This window comes from Castor canadensis, chromosome X, assembly GCF_047511655.1.
Source record: "Castor canadensis chromosome X, mCasCan1.hap1v2, whole genome shotgun sequence".
NCBI classification, from domain to species: Eukaryota; Metazoa; Chordata; class Mammalia; order Rodentia; family Castoridae; genus Castor; species Castor canadensis.
The window spans coordinates 128,973,691-128,995,701 of record NC_133405.1 but is presented as its reverse complement, the minus strand read 5'-3'; the positions used below and the strand labels follow the sequence as shown (position 1 = coordinate 128,995,701).

Here is a 22,011-nt window from a genome sequence, read left to right as displayed (position 1 = left end):
TGGTAATGGGGAATGAAGTGGGTTTTTTTAAAAATTATTCTTTGTATTCTTCTGTGTGATTAAAATTATTAAAATGAGACATATATCATATATACAAAAGTAATAAAGTCATCATTTAAAAAATAATACATTTGAAACAAACTAAGAACAGAAATAAATTTATTTGCTCTTATAATTGATGTCTGTAAAAATAAACCTGCAGAAAACCAACACTTATTTTTTTTGATGGTACTGGGGTTTGAACTCAGGGCCTCCTACTTTCTAGGCAGATGCTCTACCACTTGAGCCATGCCCCCAGCTGCAGAAAACATGATACTTAATGGCAAAATGTTGGAAGTATGTCCTTTACTATCATCAAGAACAACACAAGAACGTCTGCCATTACCACTTCAACATTGTATTGAGGTACTTAGCCAGTGTGGGAAGACAAGGTTAAAAACTGAGAACTAAGGACAGAGAAAAGAATTATTATGCATAAGAAAATTAAAAATAATATGCAGATTAATAATGAGTTAATAGTCATTTTATTGAGTATCTCCTTTATAAATAAATATGCACCTAATTTTTAGAAATATATCCTAGAAAACTCTTGCACCTGTGCACTAGTAGACATTTATTATTATTTATTATTTGTATTAGCAACACATAAGACACAGAAATCATAGCATATCTATACATTCAATGGAACGCTATGCCACAGTGAAATAAAAGCTCTGTCTCCTGATCCTAGACAATGTCCACTGATGCTTGTGAAAGGTCACAGAAAGGATCAGGCTAGAAGAAAAAACCGATCAACAAAAAATCAAAACCTTGAACCAGCTCAGGACACATAGTCTGATGACAACCTCAGAGACAAAGGATGATACATTTTGATTTCCCTGGGTCATCAGTGTCTCACTTCTGCAGAGTTTGAATGGATCACTCTAAAATGAGTCCAAAAGAAGAAAGCATTGACATTCAATTTTGTATCAAATGCACATGAGGAGTTAGATTAAATTTCTTCTTAATGCCCTGAGTCTTCTAATCAAAGTATCACAATTCTTTCATTGTGATATATAACAGCATATCCTTACCCTAGAATTGCAGCCAATTTTTCAATAATAATTTTGCTTTCCATTCAGCCTAAATAAAAGCTCAGTGTTTCAACCGCAACAGAACACTGGTTCAGCTGAGGGTCACATGCCTTTACAGGAGACTACAATTTGTTAACATCTTCTACGTAGTGTTAACATTGTTATTCAGCCGCACACTCTTCCCTATTTAAAACATTGGGAGATTCTTCATTTATCTTGGTATATTTCTTCCATGAAAGCTGAAGTTCAGACCCAGAACATCATCAAAATACTTCAGAAGAAACACTTCTTTTTTCAGTCTTACAGAACTGAGCTGCTCTTTTATTCTCACATACACAACCTCCAACATGGCTTCCCTGAGTTCAAAGCAGATCACAGGCCAGCTGCAGCGATGTCACATTGTCTAAGCTGGTGTACATTACTCAGCCTGGGATGCCATAACAAAATATTACAAACTTGGTGGCTTAAACCAGAGACATTTATTTGCTTATAGTTCTAAAAGCTAGAAAGTCCAAGATCAAGGTGCCAGCCAACTCACTTTTGAGTTAGACTGCCATCTGCTTATTTTATCGTCACATGGGTTGGAGGGGTGAGAGAGGGAGAGAGGGAGAGAGAGAGAGAGAAAGAGAGAGAGAGAGAGAGAGAGAGAGAGAGAGAGAGAGATTGAGAAAGAGACTGCATTCTGGTGTCCCCTCTTACCTAGATCATGATGGTGTATCTGTCAAGATGACAGGAGAGAACATATTTTATTTAACAGTTTGTTAACTTGACTTACAACTTTTAAATATTTAGACATATGATTTGTAGGCATCCATTGTAGTCTTGCTTCAGGCCCTGCAAATGTTATCAATATATCCCCCCACCACCGCCACACACACACACACACACACACACACACAATGGCTGTCCCCTTCCTGGATGCTGGCCTTCCCTTCTCCAACGTTATAGGGAATGTACACTGGGAATGTACAGTCTAAGTTCTGTGTTCTAAAATCTCTTGAAATATGTTTTCTTTCTATGTGATTATGTTACCAATTTGATATAGAGTTGGAGCATTTAGTTCTAATTTTTCAAGTTCAACTTTTGTTGACATTCTGACTTAATTTTGATTTTGAATATGTAAAATAGCAACATGTTTTGAAGTATAGACTATATGAAAAAATTAACTCAGAAAAGTCTTACTTCCTCCCTCCATTCTTTCTTTCCACTTCTCTCTCCCTAGAGGCAACCATTTTAATAAAATTTTTATTTATTCTTCCTGCATTTCTTTCTGCAAACAGAAGCAAGTGTGTAATGTATTCTCATCGCCCACCCTTCATCACACAAAGTATCACACTGCAAACACAATTCTGCATCTTGTACTTTGTCACAACACACAGCCTGAGTCCACTCTGTCAGTGTCTTTCTCAGTCTGTTTTCACAGCTGCATAGAACTCCGTGGTATGGACAGGCAACTGGTTATTTGAAGTAGTCCTTATATCATGTGTGTCTGGATTATTTCCAATTTTTTCCCGTTTTAAATAGTGCTGCAATCTATAGTGTGCTTCTGCCACCTCATGAAGGTGAAAGAATATCTTTAGTTAGTTTCCTAGAAGAAGAATTCCTGGGTCAAGGAGTAAATGCATCTTTAATTTCATTACAGATTGAAAATTGTTGTAAAACTCTCCTGTAGAAGTTTCAGTTTTGTCTTCCCACGAGCAATGTTCTATGCTTGTTTCCTCTCAGCCTTGCACATAGAGTGCTCTGTCAAGCTTCCAAATAGTTGTCCATTTCACAGGTGAGAAATGTTCTGATAATTTTAATTTGCCTGTTCTTATTTGGTACATATGATCATCCTTTTATGTTTCAAGCCCTATTCACATTTATTTTATTTTATCATTATTATTATTAATAATATTATTATTATTATTGCAGTACCAGGGCTTGAACTCAGGGCCTACACCTTGAACCACTCCACCAGCCTTTTTTGTGATAGGTTTTTTTCAAGATAGGGTCTGGCAAACTATTTTGCGTGGGCTGGGCTGGCTTCGAACCATGATCCTCCTGATCTCTGCCTCCTGAGTAGCTAGGATTACAGGCGTGAGCCACCAGCACCCAGCCCTCATTCACATTTACTTTGCTGTATTGTCCATTTTTTCTGTTTTTTATCTAGGTTTTAGAAAGGATACTGACCTCAATTTTGTAATATAAATTACAAAATCTTTCCCCAGTTTTTCATTGGTCTCAAGTCTTTTCTTAATGTATTTTTAGCCATGCAAAAGTTTGAAGATTTTTTAGTGTAATTTTATATGTAATCTAATATCTTCTTAGGTGTCTTCTGGATTTTGAGTATAAAGAAATTCACCTTTTTTTTTCTACTGATTCTTTTTTTAAAAAAAACTAGATTTTTGATCCATTTGGAGGAATTTTTGGCCCTGGCATTAATGTTCATCATTAATTAAAATTGCTATGTTATCCCAATTCTTATGCTGCCATGAGATGTCCCAACTCTGTGGCCTAAAAGTCTCTTGAAGGACAAGCGCCATCTTAAACTTTGAGTGTGCCCTCAGGCCACAGTATAAGAGAATCTATTGCATCAACTTAAAACATTATTTAATTATAGTTTTTTAACTATATTTTTTCATTTATAATTTTTAAGTTAATAAATCAAAGGAAATTGAATGTGGAGGGTCTGTTAAAATTTCATATATATATATCCTATCCTAGTGAAATATGAGAAATCCCTAGAAAGCACTACTTTGGTTTGGATTGTCCTGCAGTAGCATACTCATAATCAAGGAGTAGAGTACAAAGAGTTTATTTGGTAGCTGTTCCTTGGAGCCATTAGTAATAAAGTGGATATATGAGAAGGAAATAAATAAAGGGTTATCAAACCAGCACCACTGTAGACAACTACAGCTATACCACTGAATTCCAGAAGACAGTGTAGACTATACCTCAGAATTGCACCAACTAAGGGGTGAGGAAGTCTGTAATTGCTTGAAGACATTAACTCTCTGGTACTTCCTGCTTGCTCCATGATGACCCAGGAAGAATTGCTGAACTCCTGAGATATGGAAGTAGGAGCAATCACGTTATCTCCTCAGTAAAAATGACAGAAGGTGCAAGACAAAAAAATCCAGACTCTTTGAATACACTGCTGGGGGTCCAGAAACTAGCTCCTGCAGAAAATAATTCGCAATAACTAAAGCAAGACATAGGGGGAGAAAGAGAGAAATAGAAAGGCAGACAGAGCTGGGTGTGGTGGTTCGTGCATGGGAATAATGGGGTTCATTACATGAGAGGTGCAGATCTAGAAGATTGCTATCTGAGGTCAACCTAGGCAGAGACCACATCTCAACCAATAGATGGGTGTGCACAATAGATGATGTGCACCTGTCATCCCAGCTCCAGAGGAAGCATTAATAAGAAGATCATAGTCCACATCTACTGAGCATAAATAAAGACCTAATCTCAAAAACAACCAATGCAAAAAGGGCTGGTGAAATGGCTCAAGTAGTAGAGTGCCTGCTTAGCAAACACAAGGCCCTGAATTCAAGCCTCACTACCACAAAAAAAAAAAAAGAAAGAAAAAAAAAAAGACAGGCAGACAGAAAGAGATGAAAACCAAAAGAAGTTACCAAAGGTTTCTCTTAAAGTAATGTGTTTGAGGATTTTCCAGTAAACTTTCTGTTGTTTAATTTCTTGTTTTTAACTCTATTGTGATCTGAAAATAGACATTATATGATTTCCATTCTTTTAAATTTGTTGTGTTTTATAGTTCAGAATGTGAAATATTTTGGTGAAGAGTCCATGTGAACTTAGAAGAACATATCATCTGCTGCTGTTGGATGAAGCAGTCTATAGATGTCAATTGTATCTTGTTGGTGATGAGCTTGTTGAGGTCAATCACATCCTTAATGAATTCTGCCTGTCAAATCTGCCCATTTCTGATGGAGGAATGTTAAAATCTCCAAATATATATTAGTAGATTCATTCACCATTTCCCCTTGCAGTTCTACCAGTTTTTACCTCAAATAATTTCATGCTCTGTTGTTAGGCACATGCATGACAAGGATTATTATATCTTCTTGATGAATTGACCCCTTCATATTATGTAATACCCCTCTTTATCCATAATAACTATCCTTGCTTTGAAGTCTGCTAAAATTAATATAGTTACTCATTTCCTTTTGATTAATTTTATCATGATATACATTACTCTATCCATTTACTTTAAATTTCTGAATGTCTTTATATTTAAAGTGGGCTTGTCATAGACAGTATATAGGGGGTTTTGAACTCAGGGCCTTGTACTTGCTAAGCAAGCACTCCACCACTTGAGCTATGCTACCAGCCCTTTTTGTTTTTAGGTTATTTTTCAGATAGGGTCTCACATTTTCGCCTGGGGCTGACCTAAGACTGCAGTCCTCCTACCTATAGCCCCCCCAGGTAGCTGAGATCACAGGTACACCACTAAGCTCCTGGAGGTAAAACTCACAAAAGCATTCCCCTGCCATGACTGGGTCCCCCCCACCGGAGTTTTTAACTGTTGGTCTTCTGCATACCTAGCTTGCAACAATTCATTCGTTACAGTTCCTACCCTGGCAATGGTTCTTGTGGAGGTTTCAGCTCTGGTAAGTGGTCAGATTCTGCATCTGCCTGCCCGTCTCTCCAGTTTGGGGAATAGCAATTTGCTCTATGACTTCACTTCTTTTGTGGGTCTCAGAAGAGTTGTTGATTTTTCAGTATAGTCAGATTTTTGTTTGCTGTGGGATGGAAGGGTAACATCCAAGCTCCTTCTACACAGAATCAGAAAACAAACCGGCATTACCTTTTTAGTACATCATGGAAACATTTTGCTTATTTGTTACTTACTTTAGCCACAAGTCATCTGAGAATTTAAGCTATGGACTGAATATCCACATCCCTCCAAAATTAATATGTTAAAACTCACAACATGATGGGTATGGAGATGGGACCTTCGGAAGGTAATTACATCATGAGGGTGGAGCCCTGGTCTGATAAAAGTAGTGATCATGAGATATCGGAGGGCTTGTTCTCTCTCTCTCTTGCTCTCTCTCTCTTTCTTTCTTTCTCTCTTATATATACACACACACACACAGACAGAGCAAGAGAGAGAGAGAGTGCTATAGAACCTTTGGGAGGTTGAGGAGGACCTCAGGCCATTTGGGGCATGCCATTGGAAGGTCCTCCTGGACCTGTCTTACTAACGGGACAACCCAGGTCCCACCCCACAGTCTCCATCCTCCCATCCTGCTTTATTTTACGTGATATCAGCCATTACCACCTGAGTTGTGTTTGTTTATTCATTTTCTTTCTCCTTTAACCTCAGTTTTCAAGGTCTAGGTGGGCTCAAAGTTGGCTAGAGTACATATTCAATACACATTTTTCCTAAAAATGAAAGGAAAGTGTAAAGGCCTATAAATGATATGACACTCTTAAAAAGAAAAACAAGGACAAGATTTGCCCTATCAGATATCAAGACTTAATATAAAACTGTTTTTATCAGGCAATAAGGTGCCAATGAAAACACAGAAAAATAGACCAATGGAACAGAATAGAGAATCCTAAAATAGATGCTTGTGTATGGGGACACAATATACAACCAAGGTGACATTGTAGGTCAGTAGGGAAGAAGTGGACTCCAATAAACAAGGCTGGTCCAGCTGTTTATAAATGCAAGGGAAAAAAGAAAACCAGTATCCTACCTTACATGTACACAAAAATCAGTTCCAGATGGATTAAAACCTAAATGTCAAAGGCAAAATTAAAAAGCACTTAAATAGTAGCATGGAATATCTTCATGTTCTTGGTTTAGAGAATAATTTCTTAATATGGTAGAAAATACATTAGCTACAAAATAGATAACTGATAAACCTTAAAACAAGGACTTTCCTTTACCAAAAGAAACTATGCAAGATTTGAATAAAAACACAAGGTAGAAAAAACCTTGCTACACATACAAACAAGAAATATTCAGTGTCCAGAACATATAACTATACTTCAGAAATCTTTAATAACAAAGATAAAATGATTTGGCCAAGAGCCACTGGCTCATGCCTGTAATCCTAGCTACTCAGTAGGCAGATACCAGGAGGCCAAAGCCAGCCTGGGCAAATGGTTCACAAAACCCTATCTCAAAAAACCCATCACAAAAAAAGGGTTTGTGGAGTGGCTCAAGGTTGTAGGCCCTGAGTTCAAGTCCTGGTACCACAAAAAATGGATAAAATTATTTGAAAAGTGAGAAAAATAGTAGAATAGAAATTTTAGAAAGCAGGAAACCTAAATGTAATTAAATGTAAAGTTACAATTCCAGGTGTTAGCAGAGACCTGGAGTAACCAGAACTGTCATATATCATTGTTCAGAATATAAATTGGGGGTCAGGCATGGTGTCATACATTGTAATCCCAGCTCATACTGAAGCAGAGACAGAAGGATCACAGTTCAAAGCCAGCCTGGATGAAGAGACCCTATCTGAAAAAAAAAAAAAAACTAAAAGCAAAAGAGCTGAGACATGGCTCAAGTGGTTGGGAGACCCCAAGTTCAATCTGCAGCACCACAAAAAAAAAAAAAGAAAAGGAATATGAATTAGCACAATTATTTTTGGAATGGAACTTAAAATAGAATATATTCTATGACCCAGTAATTCCACTTCTATGTGTACACTCTCAAGAAGCTAGTGTTCATGTGCCCCAAGAGGAATGAATGTACAAGAATTTCATTGCTACTACAATGAAATGCCCAAGGAAGCTAGAAGCTAATTTTATACAGAGAGGAGGTTTATTTAGCTCACAAGTTCAGAGTTTCAAGGGCATAGCACAATATCAGCTCAATTCTGGTGAGGACTTCTGGTGTGATGGCAGGAACACATGATGGAGTAAGCTGTCACATTTTCAAGCCAAGAAACAGAAAGAGAAAATGGGTTAGGGTCAAACCTAGGCTGTTATAACAATTCCTTCACAAGAACTAGCAAGAAGTCCCATGAGAACTACCTTCCAAGAGCATACCTGCAAAGACCCAAGGACCTCCCCTACCTCCCAAAGGTTCTATAGCACTTCCCAATACCAACAAGCTGTGAACCAAGCCTTTTATCACAATGGACCCATGGGGGACACAGACCACATTCAACCCATAGTAGCCATAAAGAGGAAACAACTGAAATGTCTGTCCATAGTAGAATCAATAAGCAAATTGCAGACAATGAAATACAATATAGCAATGAAAATTGATGAAATAGCACTACACTGAGTTTTTCTGTGTGTAGTACTGGGAATTGGACCCAGGGCCTTCAGCATGGTAGGCAAGCATGCTACCAATTAGCTACATTCCCAGTTTTAATCTTATTTAAAAATAACTGAAAGAAGAAAGTCACAGAAGAAAATATTGTGTGTGGTTAAATTATATGAAGTTCAAAAATAAGCAAAGTCAGTATGTTTTATTTAGGGATGCATATATGTTTATAAATACAAAGAAAAGAAAGGACATTATTACCACAAAACTTGAGCTCATGGCTACTTCTCAGGATGGGGTGTAAACTGGGACCAGTGCTTTATATTTTGGCATTACTCAACAAAACTGAAACTGAGCATATCTGATGTTCTTTAGTTCCATTCTGAGACATATATTCTGTAAGGTCTAGGAAAGAAATTTTAACTGTTCTTATCTATGTTACTTGTAATCACAAATTATTGAGAACAACCCAACCATTGACAGAAGAATGGATAAACAGTTGTAGGTATTCATCCAGACAACTTTCACACGTAATATTGAGGAAAATGTACATCATAGAATATATTAACTTATTCCCATTTGTATGAAATGTAAAAATACACAAAACTAAACACAATGGTATATAGATCCATGTTTGTTGATACAGTAACTATTGATCACTTGTGGCAACTAAGCCCTTGAAATGTGAATGGTCCAAATTGAATATTCTGTTCATTCAAAATACAGAAAATATTTCAAAGAATTAAAATGAGGAAAAGAATGTAAAATACCTCATTAATAATTTTTATGTTGACTGCAAGGTAAAATGATAATGACAATGGATACTTCCAAGAGCAAGAGTCAATGGACTTCATCTACAAGGGACCAGACAGTAAATATTTTAAGCTTTATGGACCATCTAGTCTCCATTGAAACTACTCAGCTCTGCCATTATAGGGAGAAAACAGCCATAGACAACATGCAAAGTAACCCTAATGGCTGTGTTCCAATAAAACTTTATTTATAAAAACAGGCAATAGGCTCAAGTGGCCCACAGGCCATAGTTTGACAAACTCTATACTAAAGAAAAAGGAAAGGTCTTGGACTAAGCCCTATAGAATAACAACTTTGATAGAGGAAGTCATAAATAAGCAAGATAAGGACAGTCTTTTCCCCAGGAGAGACATGTTAGCTCCAGGAACAGATGTGCACAACAGAGATGCTTAAGTTAATTATTCACATTTCAGTATCAGTGAAATATATTTAGTGAAATATTCTCTTGCTACGTTAACTGGTTATCACTTATTTTTTTCCAGGTTTTGGTGCAACACTCCATTTGGCGATATTTAATTTACTCTTTTATCCCTTGAAGGCCCATTTAACTATGGATGAGAAATTATTTAATTTCCAGAACACCTGAGCTGTGGAAGAAAAAGATGATGTGGCAGGAAGTGTCATGGCTTCCTTATTCTCCCACTGGAGGAGTGTGCCTTCAGCTCAGCCCTCAATCTGTAAATTACTCTTCCCAGCAGAGAATGAGCACGATAAAACTCACTCCTGTGCAGTTCAACAGAGGATATGAGAAATCAGTCAGAGGCATCTAGCCACAGTCCAGGAAGTTCAAATTAAGAAAGCTACAGAAAACTGTGTAGGAGAGAAAAGTCCACAGCAGGCTTTCTGGCATGTATTTGGAAGGTGTTAGATGGAGCCATTTTATCAGAAGTCAACTGGCAATATAAAGTTCAGAAATTATGGACAAAAAATGGATTATTTTACACCATTATTTTTTGTAGTACTGGGGATTGAACTAGGCAAGCACTGGCCCTCCAACCAATTTTAATGAGGGCTGTAAAGTTAGAAAACAGAATCTCAGCAAGGCCCCCTATTCCTCCTTTTGTAAGTGAAGTTTAATTGGAAATAGCCACACCCATTTGTTTGTGTATTATCTAAGGCTGCTTTCTCTTCACAGTGGCAGTAAGGAGTAGCCGTAATAGAGACCTTACAGCCCACAAAGCCTAAAATATTTACTGTCTGATCATTTACAGAAAAAACTTCCCAGCTCTAACATAGGGCATTTAAAAGAAAATCAACAGAATACTTCTAGGAAAAAAAGGAAAACTCAAACTAGGGACAATCTCTTAACCACATCTGAGTAGGGATTGTCATCAATTCCTTAATGAATGAAAAGCTCAATGGAGGGCTTAATAAAAGACTAAAGTCAGCCTTTGGCCGGTAACCTTCGATTCACCATGCAAACTCATGCTTTGTCAACCAGACTTCTCAAATACCTTATGGAAATTTGATTATACTTAGTAGTCCTTGGGTGTTAACAAATTCAGCTAGTTTTTATTTTTGCATACAATTCTCAGGTGGACTGCATCTAAGTCAGATAGCCTGGAGACCTCTAATAAAGTATAATTAGAGGAGATAAATCAGGATGGATGGTGAACAAATTTAAAATTATGTCCCACAAAGAGAATTTGTTGGACTGGAGTGGAAAGAAAATGGTTCATTGTGTTACTGGTGCTTTAAAGCTGCTTTTGCTGAGGCGTGCGGACTCCTTAGTTGGGCCCATAAATTAACTAAAGGCAGGAAGCAGATGACTGTGATGCCCCTTTTCCGTGGATATGGAAGGAATAAAATTGATAGTGAGAAAAATGAAACTGGGACTAAAAAAGGGAGGGGAGGACTTTTGGTTGTAACCAGCTTGCATGCTGCTCAGGTTGCTCTGCTTGTTATCCTAACTGACATTTTCCCCTTTGTCTCTGTCTTTCTACGTACTGGAGAGACCAAGGTTAGCACTCTTTACTCTTCAATTAAACCAGGCAATCTTTTTCCCTTCTCTCTCTCTGACCACCAAGAAAGTATAAACCTGTCAACCGAAACATACAGCTTCAGAGATGTGGCATCAATAAACTGGGAGAACCAAGGCCAGCACCTATTGTGGAACATGCGTTTTGTCACGTACTTGAACTAAAACCCTGAAATCTCCTTTAAAAGCAGACATTTTCACAATGAAACTCCCTGTATAGCTATCTTAAATTAACAAAAATGTCTTTTTTCAAAAACAGAGAACAGGTCCTGTCTGGGGTTGGCACCAGTGGGAGGGGGAGGATATAAGGAAAGGGTGTAGGATGGTGAATGTGGTGGAATATTATGTACACATGTATGAAAATGGAAAAATGAGACCTGATGAAACTATTCCAGGAATGGGGGGAGGGGCGATAAAGGAGAATGATGGAGGGGTGAATTCAACTATGATATATTATAAGAACTTTTGTAAATGTCACAATGTACCCCCAGTACAATAACATAATAAAATAAACAAACAAATAAATAGATAAATGGACATTTTTTTCTCAGAAGTGGGATGACAGAGCCTTGAGAGGTTGACTGTCCCTCTCCTCCTCTTCATCTGATGAATGATAAATCTTTCCTTGTCCTTAAAATTCTGCTCCTGTTATTTGTGAATTGACATTGAGGCCAGGGGACTGGCTTTCCAATAACAAGCAGAGGAGAAACCTCAAGGGAACAAAGTAGTAGAAGGCTTCAAATACTTGTGGAACTCTCGTGAGGAAGAGGAATGAGATGTATTCTAAATACTATCTGAAAATCCTAAACTTGAAAGGGCATGGAAAAAGAGCGGTACTCCATGTAACCACAATGTATAAACATCTAGATCTTTGAAAAATTAATTAAGGGATGCCCATTAGGCCAAAAAGCACATGAAGAATTGTTCATAAAGGAAATGCAAATCACAACCACATTAAGATTCCATCTCGTTCCTGTTAGAATGGCTATCATAAAGATCACAAATAACAAGAAATGTTGGCAAGGATGTGGGGAAAAAGAAACCCTAATACACTGTTGGTGGGAATGTAAATTAGTACAACCACTATGGAAAACAGTATGGAGGCTCCTTAAAAACTAAAAATAGATCTGCCATATGATCCAGCAATACCACTCCTAGGATCTACCCAAAGGAATGCAAGTCAAAATACAATAAAGACAGTTGCACACCCATGTTTATTGCAGCATTATTCACAATAGCCAAGCTATGAAAGCAGACCAGATGGCCTACAACTATGAATAGAATATATATATATATATATATATATATATATATATATATATTATATATATATATATATTTTTATATAATATATATATATATAATATATATATATATATTTATATAATATATATATATAGTGGAATTTTATCCAGTCATAAAGAAGAATGAAGTTTTGTCATTCACAAGTAAATGGATAGAATTGGAGGACATCATGTTAAGTGGAGTAAGCCAAGTTCAGAAAGACAAAGGTCACATATTTTCTCTCATATGTACATACACACACACATACATACACGTTTCCAAAAGTAACACTGTTAGAGGAGATTAAGGGAGGAGGAAAAGAAGAAAAAAACAATAGAGTGAACAATGCTGAGATACATCCCATCTGTGTGTTTCACAAGGAAACACACAGAAAACTGTTGAACAATACAAGGTAGGGAAAGAGTGAGGAAGAGTAATAGAGGAGGTTAGACTGATTGACGCTCAATATACTTACAGGTAAAATATCAAGGAAAACCCCACTGAACAATGAGCAGACACTTAAACAATGAAGGACAGGAATATAAAACAGGTCATGTTAAAGGGAAGGTACTAGTGGGAGGGGGAGGGTAAATGAAGAGAGTAAAAGAGGGTGAATATGGTTGACATACTTTCCATACATGTATGAATATGGTTCGATAAAACCTGTTGCAGTCATTTAAAGACACAACAAAACACTCTGAAAACTGTTAAACAGCACAGGATGGGGGGAAAGGGTAAGGAAGTACAGTGGAAAGGGGTCACATCGACTTACACACAGTGCATGCACAAGTATAATACCAAGGCAAAAAAAACCTTACTGAACAACAAACAGACACCTAAACAATGAAGGACAAGAATGAAACACAGGTCACAATAAGGGGAGGGCACTAATGGGAGGGTAAAAAAGGAAGTTAAGAAGGTGAATATGGTTGATGTACTTTCTAGACAAGAATGAATACAGAATACTTACACCTTTTGAAATCACCGTAAGAGGGTGACTAAGATAGAAAGGAGAAAAATAGAGGGGGTGAACCAATTCAGGATATAATACATATATACATGGAAATGTCACAATGAAAACCTCCCTATGTAGCTCTTAAACAGAAATGTCTTTTTTCTAAAGTGAAGGACAGAAAGGTAAACCCGGTCCTGTCTGGGGGATGGTACCAGTGGGAGGGGGAGGCTGTAGGGAAGGGTAAAGAATAAGAATATGGTGGAAATGTTAAGTGCTGATGTCTGAAAATGGGAAAATGAGACTTATTGAAACTATTCCATGGGGGAAAGGAATAAAGGAGAACAGTGGAGGGGGTGAATTTAACTAAGATATATTTTAAGCACTTTTTATAAATGTCACAATATACTCCCAGCACAACAATAACACAATAATATTTTTTTAAAAAAAGAATTTATTGAATAGCAATAAATTCATAAGATACAAAGGGGAAAAAAAAGAAATGGGCAGGGAAGAGGAAAATAATGGAGGAAATGAACCAAACAGGGGTACAATATGGAAAGGTCACAATGTAACCCCCTGTATAACTACCATATAATTATAAAAACATTTAAAAAATTAAGGGATGCCCATTTAGATTTATAGAAGAACTCTTCCCTTTATGAAGGGATTCACCTCAGTGTTCTTTGAATAATAATTTGCTGTATGCATTTAAGATTTTTGATTTGCAAAACAACTTTACAGGAATACACTGAATCCTCAGTTCACTGGCCCAGCACAGTCTGCAACAATAATATGAAGTGAGTTTAATAAAGAAACTATTGACAAATGTGTGGGAGGCTAGAGGGAAACCACAAGGAGTGGCGAAGTAGCCAGGACCTAGACACAACAGGGAACTGAAGGGCTAGAGAAGGAAGTTACTGGAACCTGTTGACTCTGAGGGTTGAGAGTTGAGTGAAATTCACTACTTACTGAGAGATGCAGCTTATGGTGACCCTACAGGAAGAAGCTGGGGGGATAATACTCTGAATCTTATTGGCTTTCCTTCCTGCAATCTGCCCCAATTTTGGATTGGTTGAGCCCAACTGGAAGCCAGAGGGTAGGAAGCATATTCACGGAATTCGAGCAGATCAGCCTTTCAATCCATAAAGCAGAGAAGAGGGAGTGAAGGGTCCTCTTTGGGGACAAACGGAAGCTATCAAAGAAATGTAATGAACCTGAACTCTTTGCTTTAGGTATCAACCATCCATTCACACACCTTTGCATTTTGTTCAATATCTGAGCAACACTAAAGAAACCTCAAAGCAGTCTCCAAAACAAGTAGTGTGAACTGATCTAAAATGAAAAATGAGAACTCCATGTGCTGGAAGTAAAGCTAGTGGCTTTTCATCTCCCTCCATTCACATGGATGAATAAAATCTTCATTTTTAAACACACGTTACAGACTGATATGCTTCTATTATGTGCTAAAACCATGGACCCAAAAGAGGACAATAAATCTTGCTTCTGTAAAGAATGCCTCCAACAATAAGATCCAGATTTTATTTTCCTAAAGCATCAAATGATCCATCAGAAAAGTCTGAATATATCAGAATTAAAAAAAAAAAAAAGCGAACAAATAGCTGCATAAAGTTAGAGCCCTAGGGGGAGAAAGGATAAGCTAGAGTAGTACTTTATTTATCTATGGGCCTAAACATTATGTTTGGGCTTTGAATTAGAAAAATGTTCATTCACCATCCCTGTTTGTGCAGAAAGAGTAAAGCAGCTCATTGGTAATTTGTATTTCAACATGACTCCTTTTGTAAATATCCTGTCTCAGTTATAGTGCACGATTTTTTAAAAAGGCCTTGGGCAAACTCACATTTTCTGCTGCTACTGTGGCTCCCTCAGCATTTTTTCTTCTTTTTCTTCCAGCATTCATCATTTTGTATCATAATTATTTAGCATGTCTGACTTCCTCGCTAGACTGTGAGCCCTCAAGAGGAAGGACATGCTTTATTCATCTTGCAGTCCCCGGACCACCTTTCCGAGTATACACCCAATGAACCCACGTTAGAGAAATTAATAATAAAGCAGCCTTGCCTCCGCCTTTTCTCCCTTGAGGAAGAGAGAACACCATGTGTCTTATGCATTCTCAAAAGTGAAGCTTGTGGTTTAGGGATTCTTTTTAACTATTTCTTACTTCTCTTTTTAACTATTTACAAGGATCTATAAAATTTCTTAAACTAAATCCCTTAGACTTGGGGTCAGCACACTTTTTTTTTTAAAAAAAAGGGCCAGATAGTAACTATTTTAGATTTTACAGGCCATACACTATAATTACAACTGATAACCCAGAAGTTTAAAATATGTAAGGCTACTGGTATATATTAGGTATTAAAAGAGTAAACTGGTTAATGCTCAAATCAGAAAATTTAATTACAAAGGACTGATAACCAGAATATATAGGGAACTCAAAAAACTAAATTCTCCCAAAATTAATGAACCAATAAAGAAATGGGCAAGTGAACTAAACAGAACTTTCTCAAAAGAAGAAATTCAAATGGCCAAAAAACACATGAAAAAATGCTCACCATCTCTAGCAATAAAGGAAATGCAAATTAAAACCACACTAAGATTCCACCTCACCCCTGTTAGAATAGCCATCATCAGCAACACCACCAACAACAGGTGTTGGCGAGGATGCAGGGAAAAAGGAACCCTCTTACACTGCTGGTGGGAATGTAAACTAGTACAACCACTCTGGAAAAAAATTTGGAGGTTTCTTAAAAATCTAAACATTGATCTACCATTTGATCCAGCAATACTACTCTTGGGGATATACCCAAAAGACTGTGACACAGGTTACTCCAGAGGCACCTGCACACCCATGTTTATTGCGGCACTATTCACAATAGCCAAGTTATGGAAACAGCCAAGATGCCCCACCACTGACAAATGGATCAAGAAAATGTGGTATCTATACACAATGGAATTTTATGCAGCAATGAAGAACAATGAAATGTTATCATTCGCTGGTAAATGGATGGAATTGGAGAACATCATTCTGAGTGAGGTTAGCCTGGCCCAAAAGACCAAAAATTGTATGTTCTCCATCATATGTGGACATTAGATCAAGGGCAAACACAACAAGGGGATTGGACTTTGAGCACATGATAAAGCGAGAGCACACAAGGGAGGGGTGAGGATAGGTAAGACACCCAAAAAATTGGCTAGCATTTGTTGCCCTCAACGCAGAGAAGCTAAAGCAGATACCCTAAAAGCAACTGAGGCCAATAGGAGAAGGGGACCAGGAACTAGAGAAAAGGTGAGATCAAAAAGAATTAACCTAGAAGGTAACACACATGCACAGGAAATCAATGCGAGTCAACTCCCTGTATAGCTATCCTTATCTCAACCAGCAAAAACCCTTGGTCCTTCCAATTATTGCTTATACTCTCCCTTCAACAAAATTAGAGATAAGGGCAGAATAGTTTCTGCCGGGTAGCAAGGGGTAAGGGGAGGTAAGGGAGGGAGTGTGGGGTAAGGGAGGGTTCAGGGGGAAGGGGGCAGAAATGACCCAAACATTGTATGCACATATGAATAAAATAAAAATTTTTTTAAAAAAAATTTAATTAGTAAGACTGCTTAATTCTCCAACATTTCTGAAATATTCAGTTTGTTTACATATTCTGCACAAACTGGGCAGCTCAATACTACAAAAGTTTGCTCTCTTACATAGCTGGAGGCTAGCAGTCTGAAATCAAGTTGTCAATAGGACATCTCTCCCTCTGAGGACTGTAGAGAATGACACTTCCTTGCAACTTCTAACTCCTGTGGTCATCAGCAAGTTTTGGCACTTCTTGGCTCACTCCAATCTGTGTCACTGTTATATCATGGGGTTCTCCCCTGTGTATCTCATCTCTGTGTCTTCTCCTGTTATAAGGACACCAGTCATATTGGATTAAGGGCCAACCTCACTCTAGTAGGAATCATCTTAACTAATTATATCTGCAGTGACCCAAATTCCAAATAAGGTCACATTCTGAAGTACTGGGAGTTAGGACTTAATATATCTTTGAGGGGAGCACAGCTCAACCCATAGCCCTCCCCATCAGTAGATACCACATACATATATCCATCCATGAACTGAAGGAAAAACCTGCTTTCATTTAATGGCCAGGGGTGTATAGCAAGAGAATAAGACACCTCTGCACTTTCTGCATAGTGGAGGTTGCTTCTGGGAGGAAGAGAAGGAAAGAAAAAGGGAGGAAGAGGAACAGGTATGGAATAGAAATAATAGGACATTTCAGTTTTACCTGTGAAAGAGAAAACATTAAAGAAAATATGCAAAATGTTAACATTTATCAATTCTAAGTGCCTTGTATGCACAGATATTTGTCAATGTAACATATAATCATTTCTGATTTTTCTAACTTTTCAAAAATAAATAAAAAGAAAAAAACGTAAGATTATTGTTGAATAATACAGAACTGATGCAAATGAACAAGAAAGCATTTCTTCCCACATTGTAGTTAATGACATGAAAGGGGTATCCCTGGCTCTGATTAGGATTTTGGTAACATTTAGTTCCAGTAGCATTGTCCTCTAATCTAAATTAATTCTACAAAAGATTATCCTAAGACATGGAAAGAAATCCTTTTTTTTTTTTTGATGGTGTTGCCAGTGTGAATGGTCTAAGAAACAAGTCCAGAAGATCCCAAGTTCTTGTGTCAACTGAATAGAGAACTTGACAGAGACACAAATTGCAAAACTTTATTGAAAGAAAAGGAAAGAAAGACAAAGAGAAATCACTGCAAGAAAAGAAGCCATGGGCCCAGCCAGGTGGCACGGATACATTGATGTCTTTGTTTAAGCCCAATGTATAAGTTGTAAGGCAGGAAAAATGTGGGCAGTCCTTGGGGGGGGGTAGGGTGTCTGTTAGGTTTAATTAACACAGCCTTATCACATAACATGGGATATTCTGCAGTGCTTATGCTAATTTTCAGGTCTTTAATTATATGCATGAGATGTGAGCAATATTTATGAGGTCTAAGTAGAGGACTTTGTCTAAGAGGTCAAGTTAGAGGCAGGCCTCTTTTTTTTTTTTTTAACCTTAAGTGAAAACAAAAAAAAAGTGTAACATTCAGAATTTTATTCAAGCCAGGCTTAGAGGAACCCCTTTGGATATTATCTTGCAAAGATATCCATGACTGCCAGGGTATTTACAACTCAGAGGGAATTTATTGCTCTAGGGCTGGGGAAATAGGGTATCTGTTTAAGAGAAGGGGGACCCATGGCGAGTTATTTCCCCTTTGCTAGCCTGCCTCAGTGGGACTGGGGTTTGAACTCAGGGCTTCACACTTGCAAAGCAGGCACTCTACTGTTTGAGCCACACATCCAGTTCATTTTGCTCTGGTTAATTTGGAGGTTGTGGGGGGGTCTCACAAACTATTTGCTTGGGCTGAACTTGAACAGTGAGCCTCCTGATCTCGGCCTCCCAAGCCACTAAGATTACAGGCATGAGTCCCCAGTGCCCCTCAAAATGAATTTTTTTAATAAGTTTGAGTTGAGATGATCATACCCTACACATACTCCTTCTCTAAACTAGCAGCAGCTCTCACACTTGGGCCTGCATCAGCATCACCCAGAGGCCTTGTTTGAACAGGGATCACTGGGCCCTACAACCAATGTTTCTGATCAGCAGGTCTGCGTTTCTAACCAGTTCTCCAGTAACGCTAATGCTACTGATCTGAGGACCTCACTTTCACTGATCTAAAGAAAAAGGAAAGAAGAAAAAGCTTAATTGAAATCAAGACTGGTTTTCATGTGGATAATTTATAACAGATAAAGTTTTAAATCAGTGGGAGAGATCTTTTACATAGTAATTTTTGAAGAGAAAATAGTATTGAATAAATAATCATTAATTCATTTAGTTATTAATTAATTTGGAGCCAAATAGGTCCAAGAGAAAGAGAGTCCTACGTAGAGTTACAATACCAAATACTGGATTTGTTCAATACAGATGGAAAATATTCTTAGAAAGCTGTATGAAACCTGCAATATAAACAACGGCTAGAGTCCCCGTCATCTATTCTGGAAACATACAGAAAACTCCAGTTTTTTCATCTTGCAGCCTCATGTCTTATGAGCTACCGTCACCATTCCCACTTAATTCCACCTGACCCCATGCCGTTTACCCAGCACACCTGCCATCCCATGAGATATCCTTCCAACTCCTGCCTACCAAAAATTCCAGATGTGCTTATTTTATATTTTGCTATGTTTTCCCAGATCCCTTATCATTATTCAAATTACTGCAATATACAAACTTTGATGACACACTCTTTAAAAAAAAGCATCTTGCCCTTAGGAATGTTTCAAAGAACACTGAGTATTAATGTTAAAAACCATTTTGTTGCACGCTGGTGTTGAGGGTTCTTATCTTCACGGGGCCCATGAATTGGTTCGTGAGGCAGCAGACTGACTTGTGGGACAACAAGGTCAGCACACAAAGTGGGATTTATTAGAGAAAGGAAAGGCTACATCTAGACCAGTGCAGCGGAGCCCGGAAACCAGTGGCTTCCTGCTCAGGTGAAGGCTGGGACTTTTTATGAACGCTTTAACTCTGGGTTAGGGTGAGGGTTAGGTGGATTCTTTCCATTGGCAGTGGATTTGCACGCGGGATCTCTTTGATGAGCTGGTCTGTTTGCCCCTTATGGGAGGAAACAACCTTGAGAGCATTCTGTTTATAAGTCCCATGGCAGATTTATGAGACCAAGTAACTCCTTCTCAGGGAGCAGGGCTCATAGTGCTCTCCATGGGGGAATGGGATACTCACTCATCTGTCCCAACAATTTGATGGATAAACCATCTTCATAAAGTTATGTTTTGGTTTTTCATTATAACTCCAAAGTCTTTGAAGATCCCTTGCATGAAAATCCAGGGATAAAATATAAAAGCACACAATCATCTGCCTTTAAAATAGCATTTTCACAAAGCTACTGTATCAGATGTCTCCTAAGGTCCTCCACAAGAAGCAAAGGCAAAATGACTCTGACAACTGAATAGCTGTAGCTGTTTTCCCCACATCATAGCATCCAGTGCAACTCTTACCAAATTAAGCACTATGAAAGAGAAGGAAAAGTAGTGACAGCCTTCATCAAAGTTCCTCAGCTTCAATAAAACTTCACCAAGAAGTCTTTCCCCTGAACATGAATTCCGAAAGTTCAAAACATCACAACATAGCAAACAGCCCAATAATAATACTGTAGTTGAACATTACTGTAGAGCCACTGGGCCTAATTCAACAAAATAATCGCTTTACTAACTCAAGAACTTTCCCCTCTGGTTATGGAATCAGCCCGAAACCAGTACCCAGCACCCATGGATTCCAAAATCCTCTGCTTAGCACATGGAAAGATAAAAAGAAGGAAGTTGCAGTCTGTGATCTATGAGCTTTTTTTTTTTAATGAGCGCAGAAAAGCTTACCAGAACATTGGCATAAGTAAATGAGAAGCATTATTTCTACATTAAAAAGTGTAGTAAGAATGTTGGATTAACCTCAATTACCTGGAATGTGTTATCATAGCTAATGAAGTTTGCTATTCCAAGGAAGAGTAAGCAGAACATTTTTCTTCTTATTTTTCCAATATTGTTACTAGCACATGGTTATAATGGGTTTTAGAGACTGGCTCTCTCAACTCTGTTCCAACCACCTTCAGGGCCTTCTTGGATTACAGAGACTTGAAAGCAACAAAGTCCCTTACAGCTAGGATTGTGGATGAGCTCTACATTCTGTGTAACAGACACACTCATCCAATACTTGGGTTTGGAATGATTTATGGAGGAAGAGAGGCCAAGTATGAGAAATCCATTTTATGGATGCAAATGATAGCTGAGGCAGCCTAGTTCCAATGGCAGCAGCAGAAGTTGTGGCTTCCTCACATAGCAGAGGTGGCTTCCCTACCCCAGCAGAGGCAATGTGACAGAGTACAAAATCAACCCTCAAAAATCAGTTGTATTTCTATACACTAGCAATGAGCAATTCAAAGGAGAAATTAAGAAAACAATCTCTTTCATAATAACATCAAAAAGAATAAAATACTTAGCAATTAACTTGACCAGGGAGGAAAACACCTCTACAATGAAAACTATAAAACATTGCTAAAAGAAATGAAAGAAAACAGGAATAAATGGAAACACATATCATGATCATAGATTGTGGCCTTTAATGTTATTTAAACGCCCATGCTACTCAATGCAATATATAGATTTAATGCAATCCCCATCAAAATCCCACTGCATTTTTACAGAAATAGAAAAAAATGCCAAGTTCAAATAGAATCTCAAAGGACTTCAAATAGCTAAAACAATCTCAAGAAGGAAGGACAAACTTGGAGAGCCCACATTTCTTAAATTCAGAACATATTACAAAGCAATAGTAATTTTTTTTAAAAAACCAATATGGTATTAGTGCAAAGACAAACATACAGACCAACAGAACACAGTATAGAGCCCAGAAATAAACCTTTATGTATATGAGCAAATGATCACACCACAAGGGTGCCAAGATACCCAATGGGAAAAGGGAAATCTCTTGAACAAATAGTGTTGGGGAAACCGAAGATCCACATGCAAAAGAACAAAGAGAAACATGACCCTCATCTTATATCATGTACAAAAATTAACTCAAAGT

The 22,011-nt window shown here is 37.8% G+C and overlaps 1 non-coding gene across 1 annotated transcript; it reads right to left on the bottom strand.

Annotated features, from left to right (window-relative positions):
* Positions 1-223: 223 nt before the first annotated feature.
* Trnas-aga (transfer RNA serine (anticodon AGA)) lies at positions 224-296 on the bottom strand. Its single transcript has one exon. It is a non-coding gene; the product is annotated as a tRNA-Ser (tRNA).
* Between the last annotated feature and the right edge of the window lie 21,715 nt (positions 297-22,011).